General features: G+C 47.5%; 34 non-coding genes and 3 pseudogenes across 34 annotated transcripts; all 37 read right to left on the minus strand.

Moving 5' to 3' along the window:
• Positions 1-132: 132 nt before the first annotated feature.
• LOC124852753 lies at positions 133-318 on the minus strand. Its single transcript, XR_007033176.1, has one exon. It is a non-coding gene; the product is annotated as a U2 spliceosomal RNA (small nuclear RNA).
• Positions 319-494: 176 nt separating this feature from the next.
• On the minus strand, positions 495-603 carry LOC124853815. Its single transcript, XR_007034153.1, has one exon. It is a non-coding gene; the product is annotated as a U5 spliceosomal RNA (small nuclear RNA).
• Positions 604-1,099: 496 nt separating this feature from the next.
• On the minus strand, positions 1,100-1,284 carry LOC124852793. Its single transcript, XR_007033216.1, has one exon. It is a non-coding gene; the product is annotated as a U2 spliceosomal RNA (small nuclear RNA).
• Positions 1,285-1,458: 174 nt separating this feature from the next.
• LOC124853721 lies at positions 1,459-1,568 on the minus strand. Its single transcript, XR_007034060.1, has one exon. It is a non-coding gene; the product is annotated as a U5 spliceosomal RNA (small nuclear RNA).
• Positions 1,569-2,060: 492 nt separating this feature from the next.
• LOC124852974 lies at positions 2,061-2,245 on the minus strand. Its single transcript, XR_007033388.1, has one exon. It is a non-coding gene; the product is annotated as a U2 spliceosomal RNA (small nuclear RNA).
• A 172-nt stretch (positions 2,246-2,417) lies between these two features.
• Positions 2,418-2,528, minus strand: LOC124853504. Its single transcript, XR_007033846.1, has one exon. It is a non-coding gene; the product is annotated as a U5 spliceosomal RNA (small nuclear RNA).
• A 495-nt stretch (positions 2,529-3,023) lies between these two features.
• Positions 3,024-3,211, minus strand: LOC124852936. Its single transcript, XR_007033352.1, has one exon. It is a non-coding gene; the product is annotated as a U2 spliceosomal RNA (small nuclear RNA).
• A 174-nt stretch (positions 3,212-3,385) lies between these two features.
• LOC124853457 lies at positions 3,386-3,501 on the minus strand. Its single transcript, XR_007033800.1, has one exon. It is a non-coding gene; the product is annotated as a U5 spliceosomal RNA (small nuclear RNA).
• A 497-nt stretch (positions 3,502-3,998) lies between these two features.
• Positions 3,999-4,180, minus strand: LOC124852998. Its single transcript, XR_007033411.1, has one exon. It is a non-coding gene; the product is annotated as a U2 spliceosomal RNA (small nuclear RNA).
• A 169-nt stretch (positions 4,181-4,349) lies between these two features.
• Positions 4,350-4,461, minus strand: LOC124853534. The gene has a single exon (XR_007033876.1). It is a non-coding gene; the product is annotated as a U5 spliceosomal RNA (small nuclear RNA).
• Positions 4,462-4,961: 500 nt separating this feature from the next.
• Positions 4,962-5,147, minus strand: LOC124853003. Its single transcript, XR_007033416.1, has one exon. It is a non-coding gene; the product is annotated as a U2 spliceosomal RNA (small nuclear RNA).
• Positions 5,148-5,318: 171 nt separating this feature from the next.
• LOC124853500 lies at positions 5,319-5,429 on the minus strand. The gene has a single exon (XR_007033842.1). It is a non-coding gene; the product is annotated as a U5 spliceosomal RNA (small nuclear RNA).
• Positions 5,430-5,930: 501 nt separating this feature from the next.
• Positions 5,931-6,121, minus strand: LOC124854157. Its single transcript, XR_007034405.1, has one exon. It is a non-coding gene; the product is annotated as a U2 spliceosomal RNA (small nuclear RNA).
• Positions 6,122-6,295: 174 nt separating this feature from the next.
• Positions 6,296-6,404, minus strand: LOC124853763. The gene has a single exon (XR_007034102.1). It is a non-coding gene; the product is annotated as a U5 spliceosomal RNA (small nuclear RNA).
• A 497-nt stretch (positions 6,405-6,901) lies between these two features.
• On the minus strand, positions 6,902-7,081 carry LOC124853019 (annotated as a pseudogene).
• A 176-nt stretch (positions 7,082-7,257) lies between these two features.
• LOC124853669 lies at positions 7,258-7,366 on the minus strand. The gene has a single exon (XR_007034009.1). It is a non-coding gene; the product is annotated as a U5 spliceosomal RNA (small nuclear RNA).
• Positions 7,367-7,855: 489 nt separating this feature from the next.
• Positions 7,856-8,045, minus strand: LOC124852680. The gene has a single exon (XR_007033103.1). It is a non-coding gene; the product is annotated as a U2 spliceosomal RNA (small nuclear RNA).
• A 174-nt stretch (positions 8,046-8,219) lies between these two features.
• Positions 8,220-8,330, minus strand: LOC124853793. Its single transcript, XR_007034132.1, has one exon. It is a non-coding gene; the product is annotated as a U5 spliceosomal RNA (small nuclear RNA).
• Positions 8,331-8,825: 495 nt separating this feature from the next.
• LOC124854207 lies at positions 8,826-9,015 on the minus strand. Its single transcript, XR_007034453.1, has one exon. It is a non-coding gene; the product is annotated as a U2 spliceosomal RNA (small nuclear RNA).
• Positions 9,016-9,189: 174 nt separating this feature from the next.
• On the minus strand, positions 9,190-9,299 carry LOC124853928. Its single transcript, XR_007034245.1, has one exon. It is a non-coding gene; the product is annotated as a U5 spliceosomal RNA (small nuclear RNA).
• Positions 9,300-9,793: 494 nt separating this feature from the next.
• LOC124852954 lies at positions 9,794-9,979 on the minus strand. Its single transcript, XR_007033370.1, has one exon. It is a non-coding gene; the product is annotated as a U2 spliceosomal RNA (small nuclear RNA).
• Positions 9,980-10,154: 175 nt separating this feature from the next.
• Positions 10,155-10,264, minus strand: LOC124853722. Its single transcript, XR_007034061.1, has one exon. It is a non-coding gene; the product is annotated as a U5 spliceosomal RNA (small nuclear RNA).
• Positions 10,265-10,760: 496 nt separating this feature from the next.
• On the minus strand, positions 10,761-10,946 carry LOC124852696. Its single transcript, XR_007033119.1, has one exon. It is a non-coding gene; the product is annotated as a U2 spliceosomal RNA (small nuclear RNA).
• A 174-nt stretch (positions 10,947-11,120) lies between these two features.
• Positions 11,121-11,228, minus strand: LOC124853867 (annotated as a pseudogene).
• Positions 11,229-11,721: 493 nt separating this feature from the next.
• On the minus strand, positions 11,722-11,905 carry LOC124852821. Its single transcript, XR_007033243.1, has one exon. It is a non-coding gene; the product is annotated as a U2 spliceosomal RNA (small nuclear RNA).
• A 178-nt stretch (positions 11,906-12,083) lies between these two features.
• On the minus strand, positions 12,084-12,194 carry LOC124853609. The gene has a single exon (XR_007033949.1). It is a non-coding gene; the product is annotated as a U5 spliceosomal RNA (small nuclear RNA).
• A 499-nt stretch (positions 12,195-12,693) lies between these two features.
• On the minus strand, positions 12,694-12,880 carry LOC124852980. The gene has a single exon (XR_007033394.1). It is a non-coding gene; the product is annotated as a U2 spliceosomal RNA (small nuclear RNA).
• A 166-nt stretch (positions 12,881-13,046) lies between these two features.
• On the minus strand, positions 13,047-13,157 carry LOC124853870. The gene has a single exon (XR_007034201.1). It is a non-coding gene; the product is annotated as a U5 spliceosomal RNA (small nuclear RNA).
• A 496-nt stretch (positions 13,158-13,653) lies between these two features.
• LOC124852650 lies at positions 13,654-13,844 on the minus strand. Its single transcript, XR_007033073.1, has one exon. It is a non-coding gene; the product is annotated as a U2 spliceosomal RNA (small nuclear RNA).
• A 175-nt stretch (positions 13,845-14,019) lies between these two features.
• Positions 14,020-14,125, minus strand: LOC124854056 (annotated as a pseudogene).
• A 487-nt stretch (positions 14,126-14,612) lies between these two features.
• Positions 14,613-14,800, minus strand: LOC124852899. Its single transcript, XR_007033316.1, has one exon. It is a non-coding gene; the product is annotated as a U2 spliceosomal RNA (small nuclear RNA).
• Positions 14,801-14,973: 173 nt separating this feature from the next.
• LOC124853538 lies at positions 14,974-15,082 on the minus strand. The gene has a single exon (XR_007033880.1). It is a non-coding gene; the product is annotated as a U5 spliceosomal RNA (small nuclear RNA).
• Positions 15,083-15,572: 490 nt separating this feature from the next.
• On the minus strand, positions 15,573-15,756 carry LOC124852905. Its single transcript, XR_007033322.1, has one exon. It is a non-coding gene; the product is annotated as a U2 spliceosomal RNA (small nuclear RNA).
• A 173-nt stretch (positions 15,757-15,929) lies between these two features.
• On the minus strand, positions 15,930-16,039 carry LOC124853927. The gene has a single exon (XR_007034244.1). It is a non-coding gene; the product is annotated as a U5 spliceosomal RNA (small nuclear RNA).
• A 493-nt stretch (positions 16,040-16,532) lies between these two features.
• LOC124852893 lies at positions 16,533-16,719 on the minus strand. The gene has a single exon (XR_007033310.1). It is a non-coding gene; the product is annotated as a U2 spliceosomal RNA (small nuclear RNA).
• A 169-nt stretch (positions 16,720-16,888) lies between these two features.
• On the minus strand, positions 16,889-16,998 carry LOC124853731. Its single transcript, XR_007034070.1, has one exon. It is a non-coding gene; the product is annotated as a U5 spliceosomal RNA (small nuclear RNA).
• Positions 16,999-17,482: 484 nt separating this feature from the next.
• Positions 17,483-17,668, minus strand: LOC124853098. Its single transcript, XR_007033476.1, has one exon. It is a non-coding gene; the product is annotated as a U2 spliceosomal RNA (small nuclear RNA).
• Between the last annotated feature and the right edge of the window lie 4,338 nt (positions 17,669-22,006).

A 22,006-nucleotide genomic window follows, 5' to 3' on the forward strand; every position in this document is an offset into this window, starting at 1 on the left:
TAAGCAGTGAGCCATCAGGCGGTTTCACACACTTGTGTGTGCCAGGCGTTACCTCCAGTTTCATTGAGCCAGTGTAGAATTCACTTTTGATACGCGACAATTGTTTGAGTGTTTGGTTTTCTACAAGGTAAGAACAGGTGCACCGTTCCCAGCGGCACTGCAATGCTAGGTCGATGCGTGGAGAGAAAGGAGCAAGCTCAAAATTTCTGCCCCTCATGCCAAAATCTGCTTAATATGTAGTCCTCATATGAGGACATATCAGATATTAAACTGATAAGAACAGATACTACACTTGATCTTAGCCAAAGGCCGAGCGATAAGCCCCAAGTGTTGGATGTCACGCCAAGCTCTTGGCACAAATCTCACTGTTGTGGTACCCGTTCGTAGGTGTGCATAACAATGGCTGCTGCTTATCACCTCCGCCCAAGCTCTCCTTTGTGGCGCTTGATTTCTGACCTAGACAGCTCTTTGACTTTTCACAATTTCATAAGGCTCAGCCATACAGCAAAGCCTGCCAAAAATATATTCAACTCATGTTTGTTCCTCTCCACGGAAGTCTTTAGTAAGGCGAAAGACATGCGTTATGAAGAGAAACCAGAGTCAGCATGGCCCTCTGTTGGAGAGCAGCAGAGGAGCCTCTCGGTCTGATCACCACCTTCAGGTAGGCCTCTCTTTGCTTTCCATGTCAGATCCCAGTATGCAACATTCCCAACCCGCCCCCATCTGCCAACCAAAATTATACACGTCTTTATTACCTCCTGCCCTGACTACTGTGATTGGCTTTTAAGCCTGCCTAAGCAATACATCCCTGAACCACTTACATTCGCTCCAAAATGCTGACTCTGGTTTCTCACCAAGTCTCCCAGAAGGTCTTGAGTGAAAGCAAGTTTCCATTCTTGACAAACGCTTCTAACTCAATTTGGAATCAGTTCAAGCTCATTGTGACCCCGTGCATGGTCACGTCACTAAGCAGTGAGCCATCAGAGCGGTTTCACACACTTGTGTGTGCCAGGCCGTTACCTCAGTTTCATTGAGCCAGTGTAGAATTCACTTTTGATACGCGACAATTGTTTGAGTGTTTGGTTTTCTACAAGGTAAGAACAAGTGCACCGTTCCCAGCGGCACTGCAATGCTAGGTCGATGCGTGGAAGAAAGGAGCAAGCTCAAATTTCTGCCCCTCATGCCAAAAATCTGCTTAATATGTAGTCCTCATATAGAGGACATATCAGATATTAAACTGATAAGAACAGATACTACACTTGATCTTAGCCAAAGAGAAGCGATAAGCCCCAAGTGTTGGATGTCCGCCAAGCTCTTGGCACAAATCTCACTTGTTGTGGTACCCGTTCGTAGGTGTGCATAACAATGGCTGCTGCTTATCACCTCCGCAAGCTCTCCTTTGTGGCGCTTGATTTCTGACCTAGACAGCTCTTTGACTTTTCACAATTTCATAAGGCTCAGCCATACAGCAAAGCCTGCCAAAAATATATTCAACTCATGTTTGTTCCTCTCCACGGAAGTCTTTAGTAAAAGCGAAAGACTTGTGCGTTATGAAGAAACCAGAGTCAGCATGGCCCTCTGTTGGAGAGCAGAGGAGCCTCTCGGTCACAGTCACCACCTTCACGGTAGGCCTCTCTTTGCTTTCCATGTCAGATCCCAGTATGCAACATTCCCAACCCGCCCCCATCTGCCAGCCAAAAATTATACACGTCTTTATACCTCCTGCCCTGACTACTGTGATTGGCTTTTAAGCCTGCCTAAGCAATACATCCCTGAACCACTTACATTCCTCCAAAATGCTGACTCTGGTTTCTCACCAAGTCTCCCAGAAGGTCTTGAGTGAAAGCAAGTTTCCATTCTTGACAAACGCTTCTAACTCAATTTGGAATCAGTTCAAGCTCATTGTGACCCCGTGCATGGTCACGTCACTAAGCAGTGAGCCATCAGCGGTTTCACACACTTGTGTGTGCCAGGCGATACCTCAGTTTCATTGAGCCAGTGTAGAATTCACTTTTGATCCGCGACAATTGTTTGAGTGTTTGGTTTTCTACAAGGTAAGAACAGAGTGCACCGTTCCCAGCGGCACTGCAATGCTAGGTCGATGCGTGGAGAGAAAGACAAGCTCCAATTTCTGCCCTCATGCCAAAATGCTTAATCTATGTAGTCCTCATATAGAGGACATATCAGATATTAAACTGATAAGAACAGATACTACACTTGATCTTGGCCAAAGGCCGGGCGATAAGCCCCAAGTGTTGGATGTCACGCCAAGCTCTTGGCACAAATCTCACTTGTTGTGGTACCCCGTTCGTGGTGTGTGCACAATGGCTGCTTACTTTATCCTCATTAAGCTCTCCTTTGTGGCGCTTGATTTCTGACCTAGACAGCTCTTTGACTTTTCACAATTTCATAAGGCTCAGCCATACAACAAAGCCTGCCAAAAATATATTCAACTCATGTTTGTTCCTCTCCACGGAAGTCTTTAGTAAAGCGAAAGACTTGTGCGTTATGAAGAGAAACCAGAGTCAGCATGGCCCTCTGTTGGAGAGCAGCAGAGGAGCCTCTCGGTCTGATCACCACTTTCACGGTGAGCCTCTCTTTGCTCCGCATGTCAGATCCCAGTATGCAACATTCCCAACTCAGCTATCATGCCAGCCAAAATTATACACGTCTTTATTACCTCCTGCCCTGACTACTGTGATTGGCTTTTAAGCCTGCCTAAGCAATACATCCTGAACCACTTACATTCGCTCCAAAATGCTGACTCTGGTTTCTCACCAAGTCTCCCAGAAGGTCTTGAGTGAAAGCAAGTTTCCATTCTTGACAAACGCTTCTAACTCAATTTGGAATCCAGTTCAAGCTCATTGTGACCCCGTGCATGGTCACGTCACTAAGCAGTGAGCCATCAGACGGTTTCCACACTTGTGTGTGCCAGGCCGTTACCTCAGTTTCATTGAGCCAGTGTAGAATTCACTTTTGATACGCGACAATTGTTTGAGTGTTTGGTTTTCTACAAGGTAAGAACAGAGTGCACCGTTCCCAGCGGCACTGCAATGCTAGGTCGATGCGTGGAGAGAAAGGAGCAAGCTCAAATTTCTGCCCCTCATGCCAAAAATCTGCTTAATATGTAGTCCTCATATAGAAGGGACATATCAGATATTAAACTGATAAGAACAGATACTACATGATCTTAGCCAAAAGGCCGAGCGATAAGCCCCAAGTGTTGGATGTCCACGCCAAGCTCTTGGCACAAATCTCACTTGTTGTGGTACCCGTTCGTAGGTGTGCATAACAATGGCTGCTGCTTATCACCTCCGCCCAAGCTCTCCTTTGTGGCGCTTGATTTCTGACCCTAGACAGCTCTTTGACTTTTCACAATTTCATAAGGCTCAACCATACAATAAACCTGCCAAAAATATATTCAACTCATGTTTGTTCCTCTCCACGGAAGTCTTTAGTAAAGGCGAAAGACTTGTGCGTTATGAAAAGAAACCAGAGTCAGCATGGCCCTCTGTTGGAGAGCAGCAGAGGAGCCTCTCGGTCTGAGTCACCACCTTCACGGTAGGCCTCTCTTTGCTTTCCGCATGTCAGATCCCAGTATGCAACATTCCCAACCGCCCCCATCTCCCAGCCAAAATTATACCGTCTTTATTACCTCCTGCCTGACTACTGTGATTGGCTTTTAAGCCTGCCTAAGCAATACATCCCTGAACCACTTACATTCGCTCCAAAATGCTGACTCTGGTTTCTCACCAAGTCTCCCAGAAGGTCTTGAGTGAAAGCAAGTTTCCATTCTTGACAAACGCTTCTAACTCAATTTGGAATCCAGTTCAAGCTCATTGTAACCCGTGCATGGTCACTCACTAACAAATGAGCCATCAGAGCGGTTTCACACACTTGTGTGTGCCAGGCCGTTACCTCAGTTTCATTGAGCCAGTGTAGAATTCACTTTTGATACGCGACAATTGTTTGAGTGTTTGGTTTTCTACAAGGTAAGAACAGAGTGCACCGTTCCCAGCGGCACTGCAATGCTAGGTCGATGCGTGGAGAGAAAGAAAGCTCAAATTTCTGCCCCTCATGCAAAAATCTGCTTAATATGTAGTCCTCATATAGAGGACATATCAGATATTAAACTGATAAGAACAGATACTACCTGATCTTAGCCAAAGGCGAGCGATAAGCCCCAAGTGTTGGATGTCACGCAAGCTCTTGGCACAAATCTCACTTGTTGTGGTACCCGTTCGTAGGTGTGCATAACAATGGCTGCTGCTTATCACCTCCAAGCCCAACTCTCCTTTGTGGCGCTTGATTTCAACCTAGACAGCTCTTTGACTTTTCACAATTTCATAAGGCTCAATACAGCAAAGCCTGCCAAATATATTCAACTCATGTTTGTTCCTCTCCACGGAAGTCTTTAGTAAAGGCGAAAGACTTGTGCGTTATGAAGAGAAACCAGAGTCAGCATGGCCCTCTGTTGGAGAGCAGCAGAGGAGCCTCTCGGTCACAGTCACCACCTTCACGGTAGGCCTCTCTTTGCTTTCCACATGTCAGATCCCAGTATGCAACATTCCCAACCCGCCCCCATCTGCCAACCAAAATTATACACGTCTTTATTACCTCCTGCCCTGACTACTGTGATTGGCTTTTAAGCCTGCCTAAGCAATACATCCCTGAACCACTTACATTCGCTCCAAAATGCTGACTCTGGTTTCTCACCAAGTCTCCCAGAAGGTCTTGAGTGAAAGCAAGTTTCCATTCTTGACAAACCTTCTAACTCAATTTGGAATCCAGTTCAAGCTCATTGTGACCCCGTGCATGGTCACGTCACTAAACAGTGAGCCATCAGGCGGTTTCACACACTTGTGTGTGCCAGGCCGTTACCTCAGTTTCATTGAGCCAGTGTAGAATTCACTTTTGATACGCGACAATTGTTTGAGTGTTTGGTTTTCTACAAGGTAAGAACAGAGTGCACCGTTCCCAGCGGCACTCAATGCTAAGTCGATCGTGGAGAGAAAGGAGCCAGCTCCAAATTTCTGCCCCTCATGCCAAAAATCTGTTAATATGTAGTCCTCATATAGAGGACATATCAGATATTAAACTGATAAGAACAGATACTACATGATCTTAGCCAAAGGCCGAGGCGATAAGCCCCAAGTGTTGGATGTCACGCCAAGCTCTTGGCACAAATCTCACTTGTTGTGGTACCCGTTCGTAGGTGTGCATGTGTGCCTGCTCATCACCTCCGCCCAAGCTCTCCTTTTGTGGCGCTTGATTTCTGACCTAGACAGCTCTTTGACTTTTCACAATTTCATAAGGCTCAGCCATACAGCAAAGCCTGCCAAAAATATATTCAACTCATGTTTGTTCCTCTCCGGAAGTCTTTAGTAAAAGGCGAAAGACTTGTGCGTTATGAAGAGAAACCAGAGTCAGCATGGCCCTCTGTTGGAGAGCAGCAGAGGAGCCTCTCGGTCTGATCACCACCTTCACGGTAGAAGCCTCTCTTTGCTTTCAGCATGTCAGATCCCAGTATGCAACATTCCCAACCACCCCCCATCTGCCAACCAAAATTATACACGTCTTTATTACCTCCTGCCCTGACTACTGTGATTGGCTTTTAAGCCTGCCTAAGCAATACATCCCTGAACCACTTACATTCGCTCCAAAATGCTGACTCTGGTTTCTCACCAAGTCTCCCAGAAGGTCTTGAGTGAAAGCAAGTTTCCATTCTTGACAAGCGCTTCTAACTCAATTTGGAATCCAGTTCAAGCTCATTGTGACCCGTGCATGGTCACGTCACTAAGCAGTGAGCCATCAGAGCGGTTTCACACCTTGTGTGTGCCAGGCCGTTACCTCAGTTTCATTGAGCCAGTGTAGAATTCACTTTTGATCTGCGACAATTGTTTGAGTGTTTGGTTTTCTACAAGGTAAGAACAGAGTGCACCGTTCCCAGCGGCACTGCAATGCTAGGTCGATGCGTGGAGAGAAAGGAGCAAGCTCCAAATTTCTGCACTTCATGCCAAAAATCTGCTTAATATGTAGTCCTCATATAGAGGACATATCAGATATTAAACTGATAAGAACAGATACTACACTTGATCTTAGCCAAAGGCCGAGAAGCGATAAGCCCCAAGTGTTGGATGTCCATAGCTCTTGGCACAAATCTCACTTGTTGTGGTACCCGTTCGTAGGTGTGCATAACAATGGCTGCTGCTTATCACCTCCGCCCAAGCTCTCCTTTGTGGCGCTTGATTTCTGACCTAGACAGCTCTTTGACTTTTCACAATTTCATAAGGCTCAGCCATACAATAAAGCCTGCCAAAATATATTCAACTCATGTTTGTTCCTCTCCACGGAAGTCTTTAGTAAAGGCGAAAGACTTGTGCGTTATGAAGAAACCAGAGTCAGCATGGCCCTCTGTTGGAGAGCAGCAGAGGAGCCTCTCGGTCCTGATCACCACCTTCACGGTAGGCCTCTCTTTGCTGTCCATGTCAGATCCCAGTATGCAACATTCCCAACCCGCCCCATCTGCCAACCAAAATTATACACGTCTTTGTTACCTCCTGCCCTGACTACTGTGATTGGCTTTTAAGCCTGCCTAAGCAATACATCCCTGAACCACTTACATTTCCTCCAAAATGCTGACTCTGGTTTCTCACCAAGTCTCCCAGAAGGTCTTGAGTGAAAGCAAGTTTCCATTCTTGACAAACGCTTCTAACTCAATTTGGAATCCAGTTCAAGCTCATTGTGACCCGTGCATGGTCACGTCACTAAGCAGTGAGCCATCAGAGCGGTTTCACACACTTGTGTGTGCCAGGCCGTTACCTCACTTTCATTGAGCCAGTGAGAATTCACTTTTGATACGCGACAATTGTTTGAGTGTTTGGTTTTCTACAAGGTAAGAACAGAGTGCACCGTTCCCAGCGGCACTGCAATGCTAGGTCTATGCGTGGAGAGAAAGAGACAAGCTCCAATTTCTGCCCCTCATGCCAAAATCTGCTTATGTAGTCCTCATATAGAGGACATATCAGATATTAAACTGATAAGAACAGATACACATGATCTTAGCCAAAGGCCGAGCGATAACCCCAAGTGTTGGATGTCCCGCCAAGCTCTTGGCACAAATCTCACTTGTTGTGGTACCCGTTCGTAGGTGTGCATAACAATGGCTGCTGCTTATCACCTCCGCCCAAGCTCTCCTTTGTGGCGCTTGATTTCTGACCTAGACAGCTCTTTGACTTTTCACAATTTCATAAGGCTCAGCCATACAAAAGCCTGCCAAAAATATATTCAACTCATGTTTGTTCCTCTCCACGGAAGTCTTTAGTAAAGGCGAAAGACTTGTGCGTTATGAAAGAAACCAGAGTCAGCATGGCCCTCTGTTGGAGAGCGAGAGCTCTCGGTCTATCACCACCTTCACGGTAGGCCTCTCTTTGCTTTCACATGTCAGATCCCAGTATGCAACATTCCCAACCCGCCCCATCTGCCAACCAAAATTATACACGTCTTTATTACCTCCTGCCTGACTACTGTGATTGGCTTTTAAGCCTGCCTAAGCAATACATCCCTGAACCACTTACATTCGCTCCAAAATGCTGACTCTGGTTTCTCACCAAGTCTCCCAGAAGTCTTGAGTGAAAGCAAGTTTCCATTCTTGACAAACGCTTCTAACTCAATTTGGAATCCAGTTCAAGCTCATTGTGACCCGTGCATGGTCACGTCACTAAGCAGTGAGCCATCAGAGCGGTTTCACACACTTGTGTGTGCCAGGCCGTTACCTCAGTTTCATTGAGCCAGTGTAGAATTCACTTTTGATACGCGACAATTGTTTGAGTGTTTGGTTTTCTACAAGGTAAGAACAGAGTGCACCGTTCCCAGCGGCACTGCAATGCTAGGTCGATGCGTGGAGAGAAAGGAGCAAGCTCAAATTTCTGCCCCTCATGCCAAAAATCTGCTTAATATGTAGTCCTCATATAGAGGACATATCAGATATTAAACTGATAGAACAGATACTACACTTGATCTTAGCCAAAAGGCCGAGGCGATAAGCCCCAAGTGTTGGATGTCACTTCAAGCTCTTGGCACAAATCTCACTTGTTGTGGTACCCGTTCGTAGGTGTGCATAACAATGGCTGCTGCTTATCACCTCCGCCCAAGCTCTCCTTTGTGGTGCAGTTTCCTGACCTAGACAGCTCTTTGACTTTTCACAATTTCATAAGGCTCAGCCATACAGCAAAGCCTGCCAAAAATATATTCAACTCATGTTTGTTCCTCTCACGGAAGTCTTTAGTAAAGGCGAAAGACTTGTGCGTTATGAAGAGAAACCAAGGTCAGCATGGCCCTCTGTTGGAGAGCAGCAGAGGAGCCTCTCGGTCTGATCACCACCTTCACGGTAGGCCTCTCTTTGCTTTCCGCATGTCAGATCCAGTATGCAACATTCCCAACCCGCCCCCATCTGCCAACCAAAATTATACACGTCTTTATTACCTCCTGCCCTGACTACTGTGATTGGCTTTTAAGCCTGCCTAAGCAATACATCCCTGAACCCTTACATTCGCTCCAAAATGCTACTCTGGTTTCTCACCAAGTCTCCCAGAAGGTCTTGAGTGAAAGCAAGTTTCCATTCTTGACAGCGCTTCTAACTCAATTTGGAATCCAGTTCAAGCTCATTGTGACCCGTGCATAGTCCCGTCACTAAGCAGTGAGCCATCAGAGCGGTTTCACACACTTGTGTGTACCAGGCCGTTACCTCCATTTCATTGAGCCAGTGTAGAATTCACTTTTGATACGCGACAATTGTTTGAGTGTTTGGTTTTCTACAAGGTAAGAACGAGTGCACCGTTCCCAGCGGCACTGCAATGCTAGGTCGATGCGTGGAGAGAAAGGAGCAAGCTCCAAATTACTGCCCCTCATGCCAAAAATCTGCTTAATATGTAGTCCTCATATAGAGGACATATCAGATATTAAACTGATAAGAACAGATACTACACTTGATCTTAGCCAAAAGGCCGAAGCGATAAGCCCCAAGTGTTGGATGTCCCATCAAGCTCTTGCACAAATCTCCTTGTTGTGCCCCGTTCGTAGGTGTGCATAACAATGGCTGCTGCTTATCACCTCCGCCCAAGCTCTCCTTTGTGGCGCTTGATTTCTGACCTAGACAGCTCTTTGACTTTTCACAATTTCATAAAGGCTCAGCCATACAGCAAAGCCTGCCAAAAATATATTCAACTCATGTTTGTTCCTCTCCTGGAGTCTTTAGTAAAAGGCGAAAGACTTGGCGTTATGAAGAGAACCCAGAGTCAGCATGGCCCTCTGTTGGAGAGCAGCAGAGGAGCCTCGGTCTGGTCACCACCTTCACGGTAGGCCTCTCTTTGCTTTCCGCATGTCAGATCCCAGTATGCAACATTCCCAACCCGCCCCATCTGCCAGCCAAAATTATACACGTCTTTATTACCTCCTGCCCTGACTACTGTGATTGGCTTTTAAGCCTGCCTAAGCAATACATCCCTGAACCACTTACATTCGCTCCAAAATGCTGACTCTGGTTTCTCTCCAAGTCTCCCAGAAGGTCTTGAGTGAAAGCAAGTTTCCATTCTTGACAAGCGCTTCTAACTCAATTTGGAATCCAGTTCAAGCTCATTGTGACGTGCATGGTCACGTCACTAAGCAGTGAGCCATCAGAGCGGTTTCACACACTTGTGTGTGCCAGGCCGTTACCTCAGTTTCATTGAGCCAGTGTAGAATTCACTTTTGTTTGCGACAATTGTTTGAGTGTTTGGTTTTCTACAAGGTAAGAACAGAGTCTGCCATTCCCAGCGGCACTGCAATGCTAGGTCGATGCGTGGAGGAAAAGAGCAAGCTCAAATTTCTGCCCCTCATGCCAAAAATCTGCTATATGTAGTCCTCATATAGAGGACATATCAGATATTAAACTGATAAGAACAGATACTACATTGATCTTAGCCAAAGGCCGAGACGATAAGCCCCAAGTGTTGGATGTCACGCCAAGCTCTTGGCACAAATCTCACTTGTTGTGGTACCCGTTCGTAGGTGTGCATAACAATGGCTGCTGCTTATCACCTCCGCCCAAGCTCTCCTTTGTGGCGCTTGATTTCTGACCTAGACAGCTCTTTGACTTTTCACAATTTCATAAGGCTCAGCCATACAGCAAAGCCTGCCAAAAATATATTCAACTCATGTTTGTTCCTCTCCACGGAAGTCTTTAGTAAAAGCGAAAGACTTGTGCGTTATGAAGAAACCAGAGTCAGCATGGCCCTCTGTTGGAGAGCAGCAGAGGAGCCTCTCGGTCTGATCACCACCTTCACGGTAGGCCTCTCTTTGCTTTCAGCATGTCAGATCCCAGTATGCAACATTCCCAACCCGCCCCCATCTGCAACCAAAATTATACCGTCTTTATTACCTCCTGCCCTGACTACTGTGATTGGCTTTTAAGCCTGCCTAAGCAATACATCCTGAACCACTTACATTCGCTCCAAAATACTGACTCTGGTTTCTCACCAAGTCTCCCAGAAGGTCTTGAGTGAAAGCAAGTTTCCATTCTTGACAAACGCTTCTAACTCAATTTGGAATCCAGTTCAAGCTCATTGTGACCCGTGCATGGTCACGTCACTAAGCAGTGAGCCATCAGAGCGGTTTCACACACTTGTGTGTGCCAGGCCGTTACCTCAGTTTCATTGAGCCAGTGTAGAATTCACTTTTGATACGCGACAATTGTTTGAGTGTTTGGTTTTCTACAAGGTAAGAACAAGTGCACCGTTCCCAGCGGCACTGCAATGCTAGGTCGATGCGTGGAGAAGAGGAGCAAGCTCAAATTTCTGCCCCTCATGCCAAAAATCTGCTTAATATGTAGTCCTCATATAGAGGACATATCAGATATTAAACTGATAAGAACAGATACTACACTTGATCTTAGCCAAAGGCGACGATAAGCCCCAAGTGTTGGATGTCACGCCAAGCTCTTGGCACAAATCTCACTTGTTGTGGTACCCGTTCGTAGGTGTGCATAACAATGGCTCTGCTTATCACCTCCGCCCAAGCTCTCCTTTGTGGCGCTTGATTTCTGACCTAGACAGCTCTTTGACTTTTCACAATTTCATAAGGCTCAGCCATACAGCAAAGCCTGCCAAAAATATATTCAACTCATGTTTGTTCCTCTCCACGGAAGTCTTTAGTAAAGCGAAAGACTTGTGCGTTATGAAGAAACCAAGTCAGCATGGCCCTCTGTTGGAGAGCAGCAGAGAGCCTCTGGTCACTGTCACCACCTTCACGGTGGGCCTCTCTTTGCTTTCCATGTCAGATCCCAGTATGCAACATTCCCAACCCGCCCCCATCTGCCAACCAAAATTATACACGTCTTTATTACCTCCTGCCCTGACTACTGTGATTGGCTTTTAAGCCTGCCTAAGCAATACATCCTTAACCACTTACATTGCTCCAAAATGCTGACTCTGGTTTCTCACCAAGTCTCCCAGAAGGTCTTGAGTGAAAGCAAGTTTCCATTCTTGACAAACGCTTCTAACTCAATTTGGAATCCAGTTCAAGCTCATTGTGACCCGTGCATGGTCACGTCACTAAGCAGTGAGCCATCAGAGCGGTTTCACACACTTGTGTGTGCCAGGGATACCTCAGTTTCATTGAGCCAGTGTAGAATTCACTTTTGATACGCGACAATTGTTTGAGTGTTTGGTTTTCTACAAGGTAAGAACAGAGTGCACCGTTCCCAGCGGCACTGCAATGCTAGGTCGATGCGTGGAGAGAAAGGACAGCTCCAAATTTCTGCCCCTCATGCCAAAATCTGCTTAATATGTAGTCCTCAGAGGACATATCAGATATTAAACTGATAAGAACAGATACTACACTTGATCTTAGCCAAAGGCCGAGAAGCGATAAGCCCCAAGTGTTGGATGTCACGCCAAGCTCTTGGTACAAATCTCACTTGTTGTGGTACCCCGTTCGTAGGTGTGCATAACAATGGCTGCTGCTTATCACCTCTGCCCAAGCTCTCCTTTGTGGCGCTTGATTTCTGACCTAGACAGCTCTTTGACTTTTCACAATTTCATAAGGCTCAGCCATACAGCAAAGCCTGCCAAAATATATTCAACTCATGTTTGTTCCTCTCCACGGAAGTCTTTAGTAAAGGCGAAAGACTTGTGCGTTATGAAGAGAGACCAGAGTCAGCATGGCCCTCTGTTGGAGAGCAGCAGAGGAGCCTCTCGGTCACAGTCACCACCTTCACGGTAGACCTCTCTTTGCTCACCATGTCAGATCCCAGTATGCAACATTCCCAACCCGCCCCCATCTGCCAACCAAAATTATACCGTCTTTATTACCTCCTGCCCTGACTACTGTGATTGGCTTTTAAGCCTGCCTAAGCAATACATCCCTGAACCACTTACATTCGCTCCAAAATGCTGACTCTGGTTTCTCACCAAGTCTCCCAGAAGGTCTTGAGTGAAAGCAAGTTTCCATTCTTGACAAACGCTTCTAACTCAATTTGGAATCCAGTTCAAGCTCATTGTGACCCGTGCATGGTCACGTCACTAAGCAGTGAGCCATCAGAGCGGTTTCACACACTTGTGTGTGCCAGGCCGTTACCTCAGTTTCATTGAGCCAGTGTAGAATTCATACTTTGATACGCGACAATTGTTTGAGTGTTTGGTTTTCTACAAGGGAAGAACAGAGTGCACCGTTCCCAGCGGCACTGCAATGCTAGGTCGATGCGTGGAGAGAAGACAGAAGCTCAAATTACTGCCCCTCATGCCAAAAATCTGCTTAATATGTAGTCCTCATATATAGGACATATCAGATATTAAACTGATAAGAACAGATACTACACTTGATCTTAGCCAAAGGCCGGCGGTAGCCCCAAGTGTTGGATGTCCGCCAAGCTCTTGGCACAAATCTCACTTGTTGTGTACCCGTTCGTAGGTGTGCATAACAATGGCTGCTGCTATCACCTCCGCTTAAGCTCTCCTTTGTGCGCTTGATTTCCTGACCTAGACAGCTCTTTGACTTTTCACAATTTCATAAGGCTCACATACAAAGCCTGCCAAAAATATATTCAACTCATGTTTGTTCCTCTCCACGGAAAGTCTTTAGTAAAGCGAAAGACTTGTGCGTTATGAAGAGAACCAGAGTCAGCATGGCCCTCTGTTGGAGAGCAGCAGAGGACCTCTCTGGATCAGTCACCACCTTCACGGTAGGCCTCTCTTTGCTTTCCGCATGTCAGATCCCAGTATGCAACATTCCCAACCCGCCCCCATCTGCCAACCAAAATTATACACGTCTTTATTACCTCCTGCCCTGACTACTGTGATTGGCTTTTAAGCCTGCCTAAGCAATACATCCCTGAACCACTTACATTCGCTCCAAAATGCTGACTCTGGTTTCTCACCAAGTCTCCCAGAAGGTCTTGAGTGAAAGCAAGTTTCCATTCTTGACAAACGCTTCTAACTCAATTTGGAATCCAGTTCAAGCTCATTGTGACCCGTGCATGGTCACGTCACTAAGCAGTGAGCCATCAGGCGGTTTCACACACTTGTGTGTGCCAGGCCGTTACCTCAGTTTCATTGAGCCAGTGTAGAATTCTTTTGATCGCGACAATTGTTTGAGTGTTTGGTTTTCTACAAGGTAAGAACAGAGTGCACCGTTCCCAGCGGCACTGCAATGCTAGGTCGATGCGTGGAGAGAAAGGAGCAAGCTCCAAATTTCTGCCCCTCATGCCAAAAATCTGCTTAATATGTAGTCCTCATATGAGGGACATATCAGATATTAAACTGATAAGAACAGATACTACACTTGATCTTAGCCAAAGGCCGAGGCGATAAGCCCCAAGTGTTGGATGTCCCGCCAAGCTCTTGGCACAAATCTCACTTGTTGTGGTACCCGTTCGTAGGTGTGCATAACAATGGCTGCTGCTTATCACCTCCTCCCAAGCTCTCCTTTGTAGCGCTTGATTTCCTGACCTAGACAGCTCTTTGACTTTCACAATTTCATAAGGCTCAGCCATACAGCAAAGCCTGCCAAAATATATTCAACTCATGTTTGTTCCTCTCCACGAAGTCTTTAGTAAAGGGAAAGACTTGTGCGTTATGAGAAACCAGAGTCAGCATGGCCCTCTGTTGGAGAGCAGCAGAGGAGCCTCTCGGTCTGATCACCACCTTCACGGTAGGCCTCTCTTTGCTTTCCATGTCAGATCCCAGTATGCAACATTCCCAACCCCCCCCATCTGCAAAAAATTATACCGTCTTTATACCTCCTGCCCTGACTACTGTGATTGGCTTTTAAGCCTGCCTAAGCAATACATCCCTGAACCACTTACATTCGCTCCAAAATGCTGACTCTGGTTTCTCACCAAGTCTCCCAGAAGGTCTTGAGTGAAAGCAAGTTTCCATTCTTGACAAACGCTTCTAACTCGATTTGGAATCCAGTTCAAGCTCATTGTGACCCGTGCATGGTCACGTCACTAAGCAGTGAGCCATCAGGCGGTTTCACACTTGTGTGTCCAGGCAGTTACCTCACTTTCATTGAGCCAGTGTAAATTCACTTTTGATACGCGACAATTGTTTGAGTGTTTGGTTTTCTACAAGGTAAGAACAGAGTGCACGTTCCCAGCGGCACTGCAATGCTAGGTCGATGCGTGGAGAGAAGAACAAGCTCCAAATTTCTGCCCCTCATGCCAAAAATCTGCTTAATATGTAGTCCTCATATAGAGGACATATCAGATATTAAACTGATAAGAACAGATACTACACTTGATCTTAGCCAAAAGGCGAGGCGATAAGCCCCAAGTGTTGGATGTCCCAAGCTCTTGCCACAAATCTCACTTGTTGTGGTACCCCGTTCGTAGGTGTGCATAACAATGGCTGCTGCTTATCACCTCCGCCCAAGCTCTCCTTTGTGGCGCTTGATTTCTGACCTAGACAGCTCTTTGACTTTTCACAATTTCATAAGGCTCAGCCATCATGAAAGCCTGCCAAAATATATTCAACTCATGTTTGTTCCTCTCCACGGAAGTCTTTAGTAAGGCGAAAGACTTGTGCGTTATGAAGAGAAACCAGAGTCAGCATGGCCCTCTGTTGGAGAGCAGCAGAGGAGCCTCTCGGTCTGATCACCACCTTCACGGTGGGCCTCTCTTTGCTTTCATGTCAGATCCCAGTATGCAACATTCCCAACCCGCCCCATCTGCCAACCAAAATGTACACGTCTTTATTACCTCCTGCCCTGACTACTGTGATTGGCTTTTAAGCCTGCCTAAGCAATACATCCCTGAACCACTTACATTCGCTCCAAAATGCTGACTCTGGTTTCTCACCAAGTCTCCCAGAAGGTCTTGAGTGAAAGCAAGTTTCCATTCTTGACAAACGCTTCTAACTCAATTTGGAATCCAGTTCAAGCTCATTGTGCCCCGTGCATGGTCACGTCACTAAGGAGTGAGCCATCAGAGCGGTTTCACACACTTGTGTGCCAGGCCGTTACCTCACTTTCATTGAGCCAGTGTAGATTCACTTTTGATACGCGACAATTGTTTGAGTGTTTGGTTTTCTACAAGTAAGAACAAGTGCACCGTTCCCAGCGGCACTGCAATGCTAGGTCGATGCGTGGAGAAAGGACAAGCTCAAATTTCTGCCCCTCATGCCAAAATCTGCTTAATATGTAGTCCTCATATAGAGGACATATCAGATATTAAACTGATAAGAACAGATACTACATGATCTTGGCCAAAGGCCGAGAAGCGATAAGCCAAGTGTTGGATGTCCACGCCAAGCTCTTGGCACAAATCTCACTTGTTGTGGTACCCGTTCGTAGGTGTGCATAACAATGGCTGCTGCTTATCACCTCACCCAAGCTCTCCTTTGTGGCGCTTGATTTCCTGACCTAGACAGCTCTTTGACTTTTCACAATTTCATAAGGCTCAGCCATACAGCAAAGCCTGCAAAAATATTTTCAACTCATGTTTGTTCCTCTCCACGGAAGTCTTTAGTAAAGGCGAAAGACTTGCGTTATGAAGAAACCAGAGTCAGCATGGCCCTCTGTTGGAGAGCAGCAGAGGAGCCTCTCGGTCTGATCACCACCTTCACGGTGGGCCTCTCTTTGCTTTCCATGTCAGATCCCAGTATGCAACATTCCCAACCCGCCCCCATCTGCCAACCAAGTATCTACGTCTTTGTTACCTCCTGCCTGACTACTGTGATTGGCTTTTAAGCCTGCCTAAGCAATACATCCCTGAACCACTTACATTGGCTCAAAATGCTGACTCTGGTTTCTCACCAAGTCTCCCAGAAGGTCTTGAGTGAAAGCAAGTTTCCATTCTTGACAAACGCTTCTAACTCAATTTGGAATCCAGTTCAAGCTCATTGTGACCCCGTGCATGGTCACGTCACTAAGCAGTGAGCCATCAGCGGTTTCACACATGTGTGTGCCAGGCCGTTACCTCACTTTCATTGAGCCAGTGTAGAAATTCACTTTTGATGTGCGACAATTGTTTGAGTGTTTGGTTTTCTACAAGTGTAAGAACAGAGTGCACCGTTCCCAGCGGCACTGCAATGCTAGGTCGATGCGTGGAGAGAAAGAGCAAGCTCCAATTTCTGCCCCTCATGCCAAAATCTGCTTAATTGCAGTCCTCATATAGAGGACATATCAGATATTAAACTGATAGAACAGATACTACACTTGATCTTGGCCAAAAGGCCGAGGCGATAAGCCCCAAGTGTTGGATGTCCGCCAAGCTCTTGGCACAAATCTCACTTGTTGTGGTACCCGTTCGTAGTGTGCATAACAATGGCTGCTGCTTATCACCTCCGCCCAAGCTCTCCTTTGTGGCGCATTTCTGACCTAGACAGCTCTTTGACTTTCACAATTTCATAAGGCTCAGCCATACAGCAAAGCCTGCCAAAATATATTCAACTCATGTTTGTTCCTCTCACGGAAGTCTTTAGTAAAGGCGAAAGACTTGTGCGTTATGAAGAGAAACCAGAGTCAGCACTGGCCCTCTGTTGGAGCAGCAGAGCCTCTCGATCCTGATCACCACCTTCACGGTAGGCCTCTCTTTGCTTTCCGCATGTCAGATCCCAGTATGCAACATTCCCAACGCCCCCATCTGCAGCCAAAATTATACACGTCTTTATTACCTCCTGCCTGACTACTGTGATTGGCTTTACAGCCTGCCTATACTGTACCCTGAACCACTTACTACGCTCCAAAATGCTGACTCTGGTTTCTCACCAAGTCTCCCAGAAGGTCTTGGTGAAGCAAGTTTCCATTCTTGACAAACCACTTAGCTCAATTTGGAATCCAGTTCAAGCTCATTGTGTACCCGTGCATGGTCACGTCACTCAGCAGTGAGCCATCAGAGCGGTTTCACACGCTTGTGTGTGCCAGGCCGTTACCTCAGTTTGCATTGAGCCAGTGTAGAATTCACTTTGATACGCGACAATTGTTTTAGTGTTTGGTTTTCTGAGTGAGAGCAGAGTGCACCGTTCAAGCGGCACTGCAATGCTAGGTCGATGCGTGGAAAAGAGCAAGCTCCAAATTCTGCCCCTCATGCCAAAAATCTGCTTAATATGTAGTCCTCATATGGAGGACATATCAGATATTAAACTTGATAAGAACAGATTTTTTTTTTTTTTTTTTTTATTGCAAAAGAAGCTTTTACAGTCAGTTAAATACCAAATCAATATAATTAAACATCTCGTATGCCAGTCATCCTCTTCTTCTTCATCCAAATGCCCTTTTTCAGAGTGTAGGATGTTACTTTCCAAACCTTGCCATTTCATGTTGCCAAAACTAAGTGACAAGAAATGTTCCAAAGAACTCTCTTGTGCCTTCTCTCTCTTTTCTGTATCATGAAGCCCTCCTTTCCACCTCTCTGGGCCTGCATGCCCCCTTCTCATTGTCCACTTTGATATCCTTCCTCTGCTTCCACCCTCCTCGTTATACGCCCCACTGCACTGTCTTTTTCTTTATCTTTCTCTCAGGTCTTGCCTGGCTGAACCAGATACTCCTCTTTGTTTTTCCCATAATCTTCATATTGGGACGTTGGAGAAGAGGACCATTTCACTGTGCTAAGCCCACTCTTTCAGCCTGGTCGAGGTCGGGTGGAATCCTGTGACTGCACCACTGCCCTGGCCGTTCCCCGCCTTCCTGTCTGCCACCTTTCCACTGGGCCAGATCACGCGGGCTTGCCCTGGCCGGTTTCCTCCTGTGAGACAGGTTGTCCGAGAGCGCCTTGCGGGATCTCTGTACATGCATTGGTACAGTTTTCGCATGCTGAGCATTGTGACATAACCAATTTCTAGGTCTGAGCCGTTGTCAGCCCCATGTGTTTGTGTCCCCCTCCAAATCTTTGTCAGGGGGTCCCCACTGCTGGAGTGTTTGCTCTGGCTGAATGCCTCTCTGTGGCTCTGTGATTTATTTTTTTGTGCTGTTATCAGGAGGCCTCCAGGATGGGCCTGCTTCCACCTGGCTCTGTATGGTTGAAATGTCTCATGCCCGCTGCTGCTCACCTGGGTGCAAGATTCTCCAGGACCATCAGCCTATGTTTCCAAGGCCAGCTTATGGAGAATAGAGCCTCAGGAAATGTGGCCTGAGGAGGTGCTCTGCTCGTAGGGATAGTTTACTCTGCTGGGGATGGGTAAAGAAATGCATTCCCAGCTGGGAGAGTGTGATCCTCCTCCTGCTTCTCATCTTTGTCAATAGCATGAAACACTCACCACATATTCTATCTCCCTTTTTAGGAGATCGAGACAGGCGAACATAGAAGTCTCCTCCTGCTGTTGTTATGGTCTGTATGCCGAGATGTGGGAGGATGGCAGAGCGTGTCTACCTTATTACCATGTTCCCTGTTGGAGTCAGCACCTGTCTTTCCAGGCCATAAGCTTCTTTGGACTGAGCCTTTAGTCCAGTTGAAAGTTTGTCGCTGTGGGCTGTCTCAAGGCTGGCTCGTAATTTTCAGTGGTCTGTGCAGGTGTTGTTCCACTCCCGAGTCCATCCTTTCTTTCCAAACAAGAGACTGCCCGAGAGACTTGTACTGAGTTAGTTCTAATGTTCCAGGCCACACGACCTGAAACTCTGTAAAATCTCCAGTCGGGATCAGGCATGCATATGTCCAGCAGCGGTGTGGTGTCATCCAGCATTGTGACAGCTCCAAGCCGTAGGCCCTCTGCTGCGACAGAGCCTTCTCTTCCTGGATTGGCCGGGTCAAGCTGCATTGGGCTCTGTCTCAGAGGATGTCCAGACAGCGGTGAGGTGTGCACCCTGTCTTACCTGAGTGCAACCCTGAGAAAGCTTCCTAAGTGATTTACTGACACTGTGCTCCACACTACACCTGTGTATGTATAAATGTGTAACCATCTCGACCGACCCCTTAAAAGCCTAGCCTTTCAATGCCTAACCTTATATTAGTGAACCCTGTCAAAGGCCTTTGCCTGGTCCCGAGACCAACCATAGAAATTGGCAGGTGTCTGTCTTTCGCCCAAGCGGCAGGCGTCTCGTATGACTGGAGATTCCATCTCACCGAGGCGCCCCGCCACCCGCATGTTTGGTCCATGGACCCGTGTGAAGAACTGCCTAGACGATCGGCTAGGACCTTTGCCAGAGGAAGCTTATAATCCACACACAGCATAGTCAGTGGCCGCCAGTTGCCAGTCGGTGCAGTCTCTCCCTTTAAACAGAAGGAATCCTCCTGTAACCATAGTCCCTCCCATTACACCTGTAGAAGTACTGGGACAACACCTCCAACACTGCAGCGAGAATCTCTAGAACAGAGATAAAACTCCACCGGCAGTCATCGATGCCGGCACCTTCGCTTGATGCATTTACAGAGGCACCTGAGCTCTTTGGTGTGGGGCCTCCAACGCCTGCGCTATGTCCAATGACTGCCTGCGCGGTCAGTAAGTCCAGGAAAGTCCCCCTCCCCTACATCTACCTCTCTCCTGGAAGCAGTGGTCGTTAGTGGCACTCACCATCTCACCTGCCCTTCCGTCCACCCCCCTCCCTGCATGTCCTGATCCAGGTCTGTACCTGTCTTTTTCCCTGTCTCTGCCCTGTTGAGCCGAAGAAAGCGGCGGAACATGTCTCGTGCTTCTCCAGGAAACTTCGGCGCGCCTGCAACAGGTGAGCCCGGGCCCTGCCCTCAAAGACCTCATAAGCTTTACTTCTGAGGAAGTAGCAAACCCTTCTGATTACAGTGCGCCCAGTTCAACTGCTGTACTCGAGCTCGAGGAGGCGGCTATGTGAAACACCTCCCTCTTGGCCATCCCTCACCTTCCTTGCTGAGTGCTTATCACCAAACCCATTTGTATCCGTTTCTTGGCTGCTTCCCACACTCCATCACCCCAGGACATTGGTCTCAGTCTATAGAAGGGTTTTTGAAAAACAGTCACGAAACCTTTGTTTGAACTTGTCTTCCTCTAATACACTAATATTAGGTATGAGTACCCCCTTGAAACAGGCAGGCACAGGCATACCTCAAACAGCAGCCCATCATAGTCAGAGAGAAGAACACGAGGGCGTGGAGCCTGACACCCAGACTCAAGACACTCTACAAACGTAGTCCAGGCGTCCTAAGCGTTCACGTGATTACGCCATGTGGGACCATCTACTGGTGGCCTAGCCATCCTCCCCATCTACTAACCCGTGTCTGGCCATCAGGTGGAGATGTAATATCGCTAGTGTCCCCCCCTTGCCTAACTGCATTGAGAATCCCCCTACAATTACCTGCCTATTGTGGTGGCCAGGTGTGGCTCTACTAACTCAAACATTTCTAGTGGATTTCCTCTGATTTGTGGTCCATACACCACAAAAACCCTCAACTTGCTTGTCCCCATGTATTCAGCACCCATTATCTGCCTTGAACAATTTTTGAAAACATCACTCCACCCTAATCTCTTTAACACCAGCTCTCCGACCCCTGTTAGGTGGACCCCCACACTCAGATTGAGTCCTTGCGTCACTCCCTTCAGGGAATTTTGCAACATCCCTTGTCGTAAATGAACCTCCTGCAATAAACAAATTTGTACATGCAGCTGGTCCACAAAATCTTAAACAACCTTCTTTTGACCGCGTCCCTCATTCCTCTTACATTTAATGAAAAAATTTTGCTAGATCATTATAATTTGTATTTTTTTAAAGTCTTTTACCGTACCAAAACACCCCAAAAGAAACTCTAGTAGCCAAGAAAGAGGTCCCTCACTGTCCATCTGTTCCCCCAGAAAGGAGCACTGGATTAGTGATGTTGATGGCCTGTTGCAGGTCCCTCCCTTCCCTTCATCCTCCCCCAAGGGGATGGGTATGTGTGAGCAGATCTGGAGGTAACTCCCACGTCTCCAACCCCCAAACCTACGGCGAGCAGATCACCTGGATCTCCTCCTGCGCTCTGCTCAAGTAGCCTCTCCACCCCTCCCCTAGCCCTGTGTTGCCCCTTCCCGCTCCTGATGTCCTCCTCCCTCTGCAGCCTTCTTTGCTGCCTACCCCCATCCATCCCCATCAGCTCCCTTCTCTTGGTCCTGTCCTCTGCCCGTGCCTTCCCCCTTTGATTTTTTCATGGCCCCCTCTAACCTCTCCTTCCTGGTGTCTTCCCCGCTCCAGCCTGCTGATCCTTTCACGTGCCCCTTCTTGACCTTGGAGGTGGGTGGACCTGGGTTGATGGGAGGAAATCCCCCCTCACGTTGTCCACGCAGGGCACCTGAAACAGCTTTCCCAGTGGCCCTTCGGTTGTTCCCTTTCTCTCCAGGGGGCTTCCTCTGTTCCCCCTTAGAAAGATCCGTTGCTGGCTCTGCCTGTGTTGGTGTCTTGAGCCATTCCCCTGCAGGCACGGGTCCCATTCCTGGATCGCCAACGGCTTTTTCCGGCTCTCCAGTGGACTTGGCCCTTCCGCGAAGGTCCTCCTTCGGCCTGGGGCGATTGCGGTACAGATGGCCCCGGTCCCCACGTCCATGTGACGAGCCTTGGGCCGTACGTCTTTGGCCTCTCATGCCCCCTTAGCCTAGGT

Source organism: Hippoglossus stenolepis, chromosome 10, assembly GCF_022539355.2.
Source record: "Hippoglossus stenolepis isolate QCI-W04-F060 chromosome 10, HSTE1.2, whole genome shotgun sequence".
NCBI lineage: Eukaryota > Metazoa > Chordata > Actinopteri > Pleuronectiformes > Pleuronectidae > Hippoglossus > Hippoglossus stenolepis.